Source organism: Jaculus jaculus, chromosome 7 (assembly GCF_020740685.1).
Source record: "Jaculus jaculus isolate mJacJac1 chromosome 7, mJacJac1.mat.Y.cur, whole genome shotgun sequence".
NCBI classification, from domain to species: domain Eukaryota; kingdom Metazoa; phylum Chordata; class Mammalia; order Rodentia; family Dipodidae; genus Jaculus; species Jaculus jaculus.
The window spans coordinates 132,465,924-132,473,639 of record NC_059108.1 but is presented as its reverse complement, the minus strand read 5'-3'; the positions used below and the strand labels follow the sequence as shown (position 1 = coordinate 132,473,639).

At 37.3% G+C, this 7,716-nt stretch overlaps 1 pseudogene; it reads left to right on the top strand.

Moving 5' to 3' along the window:
- The first annotated feature begins 6,920 nt into the window (after positions 1–6,920).
- LOC101606510 lies at positions 6,921–7,510 on the top strand (annotated as a pseudogene).
- Positions 7,511–7,716: the final 206 nt, after the last annotated feature.

The following is a 7,716-nucleotide window of genomic DNA, read 5'->3' as shown; positions in this document are numbered from 1 at the left end:
TATCGTTTGTTTATGCTATGTCCCCTCCAAAACTCACTTTAGCATTTGGTCACCTTGAGAGGTTGTTGGCCTTTATCTGGTGGTTAAGAATCTTAACAGGGATTAGTAATAATTTTTTCAGGACTGAATTCAGTATGTTGGATAAAAACAGATTCTTATAAGGAGACACACCACCTTAGGTTTATTCTTTTGTACCCAACTATAGGTCCTTCCATTCCCCACCTTGATTTGACAAGTAGAAAACCCCAACTAGATCCAACCACCTGTTTTGTAATTCTTAGCTTCCACCTATGAACCCAAATGAACATGTTTGCTACTCTTACATATGGTATTATAAAAAAGTAAAGAGAGCAAGATATAACAGACTTATTTGTCACAGTTCTTGAAGCTATGAGGACCAAGGTGTAGGGACAAGTACCTGCAGTATCTTATGAAACAACTTCAAACATCGTGCTTCCTCTCTGTGTAGAAGAGATAGCATGTCAAATTGGTTAGAATGCTCCCTGTAGCCACCTGCTTTGAAAGAACCCACCTGAATTACCTACCTACTGAAGGTTCAATAAGTTAATTTTGCTGTGCTGGGGTTTATGTTTACACATGAACTTTGGAGGGGTGACAAATGTACAAATCATATTTTCCAACTGCTGGTCTCCAAAATTCATGTTCACACATACAAAATACATTCACTCTCTCCATAACTCCAAAGTGTTGACTCATCTTAAATATCAAGTTTAAACTGCAAATCCAAAGCATACATTTCATCTGAACAATATATGTCTTAATATCTCAATAACCTACTTATCACCTTAATAATATAAGTGAAAATCAAGGTATGACTCATTCTGAAGCAAATTATTACATAGCTGTAGAACTTTTAATTAAAATGGGCTATGTTTATAATAAAACAATATGGTTTAACAAGCATAAACTATATCTTTTATTTACAAAATAAGAGATATAGGAAAGAAAGTTATGATAATGCATGTCAATCAAATTCAGAAATGAGCATATGAGGGGGGTAGAGTTAGGGTGACTGGACCCTTGAAGGCAAAAAGGACAGGAAAGTTTGCATTTGCCAGAAATCAGAGGTGATCTGACTTCTTATCTCTTGCCTAGCTCTCTACACCTGTTTTTCCACAAATAGCCAGGACCCCTTCTGGGAAGGAGGTCTTTCATAGGATTTAAACATTGTGGGTGGTCAAGTTCAGCCCCCTGAACTTGGTGCCAGGGCTAACCTCATCCTGGGACACCCATAACTCTAACCAGCCAGCTGTCCCTTTGGTTTACCTGTGCCAGAAGAGACCCCCCTACCACCAAAAGCTTATAAGTATTTTGCAAGGACAGGACAGGCTCTCTGATAACTTAGGAACTTTCAGCTGTGGGTGAGTATTTCCCTGAGCTGGACCTGGACTGGTTGAGCCCAGACCCAGTCCCAGCAGGGAGAGGGTCCCAACCCTTACTCTTCACATGATCTCCTTCATCCCTTCCAGCTCCCCACGTGGCAGGAGCTCCTTGAACTTTCTTTTCATGGTTCTTTTCACGCTTTTTTCCATGCCCACCACATGGGATTTCTAGCCACATGGATGACTTTCCTTGTCTCTGTATTCCCCTCAATAATTATCCTTTTTAGTCTTCTTTTTTATTCAATTTGTTGATTAAAGTTAGAGACAGGGCTGGAGAATGGCTTAGCGGTTAAGCGCTTGCCTGTGAAGCCTAAGGACCCCGGTTGAGGCTTGACTCCCCAGGACCCACGTTAGCCAGATGCTCAAGGGGGCACATGCATCTGGAGTTTGTTTGCAGTGGCTGGAGGCCCTGGCATGCCCATTCTCTCTCTCTCTCTCTTTCTCTGCCTCTTTCCTTCTGTCGCTCTCAAATAAATAAATAAAAATATTTTTTAAAAAGTTAGAAACAAACATAGGGCTTTGGGTTCAAGGACTTCCTGGACCCCTAGTACCCCATTACAAGCAGAGTAGGCTTTAAATCCTGTGGCTTGAAAACAATGTTTTGCAATCTCATTTTTGCCTTCTGATTGAGTGCACTGCTCTCTGGTACATGCCTTTTACATGCTTCTAGCTATTCACTCCTACATGCATACATCATGTTTGGCTATCCTCCCTCTTCACTGGAACCAAGTGTCATCAGCCTTCCAACATGGACTGGAAACCACAGGCCTTTCAGGAATTAGCCTGACTTTCAGTACTGGATTGGGAGTGGTGAGGTATCCATAGTCACGGACTGATCATCTACAAGGTTCCCTGATTCTCAAGCCTACAGACAGCTCTAGTTGGACTATCCTAAACTAATTAGACAAATACATCTTGTAATACCCATTAATTCTGTCCATTCTATTCCTCAAAGAACCCTGACTGATGCAGATTGTGATGTTTTTTAATGCTGTTTTAAAACACTAGAGGCTGCATGATTCATATCCACAAACATGTTGATGTTGATAGCATTTCAGAGGCCGGGACATACAGAATGTTGATGGGAGTGTTTTGGTGCCTGCTAAGAGCACAGTCTCTGTGTTCCCTGTGACACCGAGTCCGCACAGGAGCTAAAGGCAGCCAATGCACTAGCTGCTGACCACATTCAAGCACATTCTGACTTCACGACTTAATCAGCTCCTTATTGCAAATTCATTGATAGAGAATTAGATTAAATTTTAACACGGATTTTGGAAGGAACAGAGACATACAGAACATTTTCTATGGCATATATCCATTTTTTACATACATATCTATATTCACTTTCCTTTCAATTTAATAATTCATTAAGTTGTTTTGAATACTCAGTTGAAAATCAGGAGCTGTGCCACATGTCATGGGAGTAAAAGTATTGTAGATTATGCTGCAAACAAAACATGAATTACCTCGGTAATTGGTTCAGAAGAGGAAGTGGATCTCAGGTTTATCTAGTGTGTGTTGGTCAGAATATTTTGTTTGATGACTTGGGAAAATATTGTTCCATTGGATATGAATGGAGATGCTGCTAGTCACGGTAATTACTGGCAGCTGACCACAGTTCATAGTAGAGTTTACAATAGGTTGAAATTTTTCAGAAAAAAAAAGAGAAAAGAAATAAAGGTTGGTACATAATAGCTACATTAAGTAACCACAATCATACTTTCTCAAGTTTAAAACACCATTATTATTTTCTGACAGTCAATTATTTTTCCTTTTAAAGGAAATGTTTCTACAGTACATAAACTTATTAGTGAATGTATTCTGACAATTCAGTTCTCTTAAAGACAGCTGCAAAGAGGTGACATGACATTGTCTTTCTGCATTCTTTGTTTGGTTTGGTTTGCTTTTAATTCCTACAGGCTCTTTATTTTATATAGGTTGACTGACCTTTCTTGATTGATGGAGCTAGGAGAATGGAAAGGCATATCCTTTAGGAGAGTAATTACATTGATGAGCCATGGGGAGGTCTAATTCAAAGTTCTGTCTAGTTGTATCTTGTTTGTATAAAACAAAAGTACAGCCAGAAGCTGACTAAAGCTGTTACAATCAGTATGATATCAATGGCAGTTATTCTAACTGGCACCTCAACACACAGGTAACTCTTTCATTGCCATACTCATACTTCAGTGTACTTAAGAATGGTTTGCTTTGATTATTGATTTTTTTTTTTTTTTTTTGAGGCTGTGTCTCACTCTTGCCCAAGCTGACCTGGAATTTACTATATAGTCTCAAGCTAGCCTTGAACTTACAGCAATCTTCCAACCTTGGCCTTGTGAATGAGTGATGGGATTAAAGGTGTGTGCCACCATGTCCAGTTATTTTTTTTTTTCTATGTGAAAGGACATAATATTTTTTTTTTTAGTAAAAGCCAACATCATTTTGTATTTTCAAGTCCTTGAGAAAATTAGGGTAAAAATAGTGATTAAAACTATTGTTGGTTTTATGGTATATGTGGCTTGTCCTATAAGAGTTATGGACTTGACCTTGATCTGAGCGGGACTCAGTGGGTTCAGAATGTGCTCCACATGTCTCTGCCTTATCTCTGCTAGAGTCTTCTATAGACCAATCTTAGAAACCTGCCCTCAGGGACTCTCAGCCAGACTGTTGAACTGAGTTTTCAAATATTTCCAAAACACCCTTGTTGTACCAATTTCCAAGTAGGAAAACACTGCAGACATGTTGCCTTTATTACACATATAATAATTGACAAGTGCATTCAATGGAAGAAACTAGAAGCTGTAAATTCCTAGAAATTGTTACATTTTTCATTTATAGTATTAATGATAAAATGCAAATAACATGAAATACATATCATTTTTTCTTTTCTTAGTCTATGTGTATATTTTTCTGTCTATCTATTTATCTATCATTAGGCTATCTCTGATCATCTATCTATTTCCTATGTATCATCTATCTATTTAAACATCTCCCCTTCCTTCTTTCCTGAAAAGAGCAGTTTGTTCATAGAGCAGCATTAATTGACTGATGTTATATGTTCCCTGATAACATTTTTTTTTTATAACCTTTTCATCATACCAAAGATAGAAAGCATGTTTTCACTACCAAGAAGATCAGGAATCTGGTTGAGCAAATAATAGCAGCAGAAATGACCATGAATATTCAACATTGTACTGATTTCACGGAATGCATCAGCCAATGAGTGAAGCAGTCAGATGAAAGGTCCATGAAGGAAGGAAGATTAGAGCAGGATGAGGAATGAAAAGAGAGGTTACATAGGTTGAAAAGTTAAGGAAGAGTATTCCAAATCACATGAGTGAATGGGAATATAATAAAGATAAAGCCAAGAAGAAAAAAATCTACATATGTATGGTATGGAATAATTAAAGGAAATTATAGTACTATAATGTTTTAGACATGTCTAGCTTATTCCAGTGTACAAAAATATTCTACATATGATCTAAATTAGGGGGATAAATGTTGAATATGTACTTATTTCCAACAATGCAATATTCACACTAATGTCACTGCTACATTACTATTATTAAAATGTATAAGAATACAAGTTTGCCAGCACTCAGGAGACAGACGGAGGATCACCATGAGTTCATGGCCACCCTGAGACTATGCAGTGAATTCCAGATCAGCCTGAGCCAGAGTGAGACTCTACCTCAAACAATCAAAAAAAAAAAAAAAAAAAGAGTATAAGACACAAATAGGTATACATGTCAATACATTCAATCTGTGTATGACAATGTGCAGATAAACCTGTAAATATGAAAAGTAAAAATACTTCAATTCTGACACTTATACTAATTGATATTTTCATGCATATCTCTCCAGTATTTACATATGCAATAAAAATGGCATTCAAGCAAGCCTACTAGAAGGAAACAGTTGAGTCTGTTAACTGAATATGTACTAATATATGTTCTAATGATAGCTTTGATGGTTAATTTTAAGTATCAATTTGACTGAATTGAGTGATGCCCAGATATAGGGTTACACATTCTTTCTAGTAATTATTTCCTTCAAAGAAAACAGATTATGAATTAATAGATGTTGTAAGAAGGTGTTTCCTCGAATGTAGACAGTCCTCATCCAATCCAATGAAAGCTAAAATACAGTAATGGAAAATGAATGGTGAATTATACTGCTGCCTTCTTGAAAAGGACCATCAGTCCTCCTGTAGTTTCTCATATTGGGAGTCCTCCCTCAAACCATCCACTGTCTGGATTCTCAAACATTCAGTCTCATATTTCAATATAACACTGATTTCCTGATTCTCTGGGCTATGGATAATATATTATTGCCCATACTGGTCTCTGTGATTACTTGGGTTGTTTTTAACAATTATTGTCATATGTTTTCATATATTTTATTCATTTTGCTTTTCTGTTCAGCTCTGATAAATGTGATTTGTTTCTTCTCCAAGTTGTTCTTGAGTAATGAATTCAGTGAAGGGAAGCTACAAACTCTGTGATACATTGCCGAGTAAATTGTGTTATACTTATTGCTCAAAGGGGCACTAGTTTCTAGATACTACTACCAATGTATGAAAATACCTGCAGTAACGGGTAATAAGATTATTCCTATATGCCATTCATGGTATTTGGGGGTAAGTAGGGTCTGTTGATTTAGAGTGGGAGCCAAGAGGCTCCGGTATGTGGAAGAAAACATACTGGGTGAAATAACTAAATACATGAGGAGTACTTACAATTAGACAGGCCATCATCTGAGGAATAGAAAATAAACCCAAAAAGGGAATGTTTCATCTTACTTATGGCATGGAGAATTGTCTGTTCTTGAAAATAAACCCTGGATATCCAGTGTGCATTAATCTATTCTTTATATGCTGAGTCATTTTATTTTTTCTTAGTGTTATATTACTGCCTTATAGAAAAAAATAAATTTCTAATTAGACAGTATAAAAACTGCAAAATTTTACTGATATGTCTAAGATTTAATTTTCTCTTTGGATAAATACGTATGTTATGATTTAACTTTGCTACGCCATATCATATTGAATGTTTGACAATGTCTAACATACTACCTGGCAAGGTGTTGAACATAAATGATTTATCTCCCTTATCAAATGCCACATAATTGTGTGATTTCAAAATGTAAGCATCTATGCTTTCCCATACCTGCTGTTCTAATTCCATTCAATGGTTTAAAAATTAAAATTTAATTTATATTTTTCCATTGTAATATCCATAAATCAGTGACATCAAGTAAAATAAATCAATTTAAATTTAAGAAGCAAATGAGGTTTACTGGACGTTCATGAAGTCGGCATAAAGAGAGAGAACATTGTTCAGTATTGGCGGGCTGCAAAGACAGGCATGCGTTGTTCTGAAGGTGACTGGGAGAAGGTCACTCTCTTCAGAACAGCACGGTCTCTTCACATTTTTCTTGATTTGATTGTTCCACATAGTCTTATTCCCAGACTCCCAAGAAACCAAAGAAACAGTTCCCAGACTCCACATAACCTGGTCAATGTTCCTGTTTCATCGTTTATTCAAGTTCTCTGGACATGCTTTTCCTGTTAGCAGCCTGAGGAGGCCTGTGAAAATAGTTCACTACTCTTTTGACCCAGAAAACCCTACAAAATCATGCAAGTCAAAGGCTTCAAATCTTCATCTTCGTGTTCATTTTAAGAACACGCTTGAAACTGTTCAGGCCATCATGGGTATGAATATTTGAAAAGCCGCTAAGTATCTGAAAGATGTCACTTTAAAGAATCAGTGTGAGCCATTCCTGCGATACAACGGTGGAGTTGGTAGGTGTGCCCAGACTAAACAGTGGGGCTGGACACAGGTTCAGTGGCCCAAAACAGGAGTGCTGAATTTCTGCTGCACATGCTTAAACAAGCAGGGAGTGATGCTGGACTTAAGGGTTTAGATGTGGATTCTCTGGTCTTTGAACATATCCAGGTGAACAAAGCACCCAAGATGCGCCGCAGTATCTACAGAGCTCATGGTCAGAGCAACCTTTCCATGCGCTCTCCCTGCCACACTGAGAGGATCCTCGCTGAAAAGGAACAGACTGTTTCTAAAGCAGAAGAAGAGGTTGCACAGAAGAAAAAGATAACTCACAAAATAATAATAATAATAAAAAACCTGAAGAAACAAAAACTTTTGGCACTGGAGTAAATTGAGCATGTAAATAAAGGGAAAAAATAAAATTCTCTGGACACAAAGATCACCTCTCATTTGACTCATTCTAGATGAAGGATGCAGACAAGTAGAGAAATGGTAAGAACTTGGACAAAATATCCCTTGATATGCAGCCA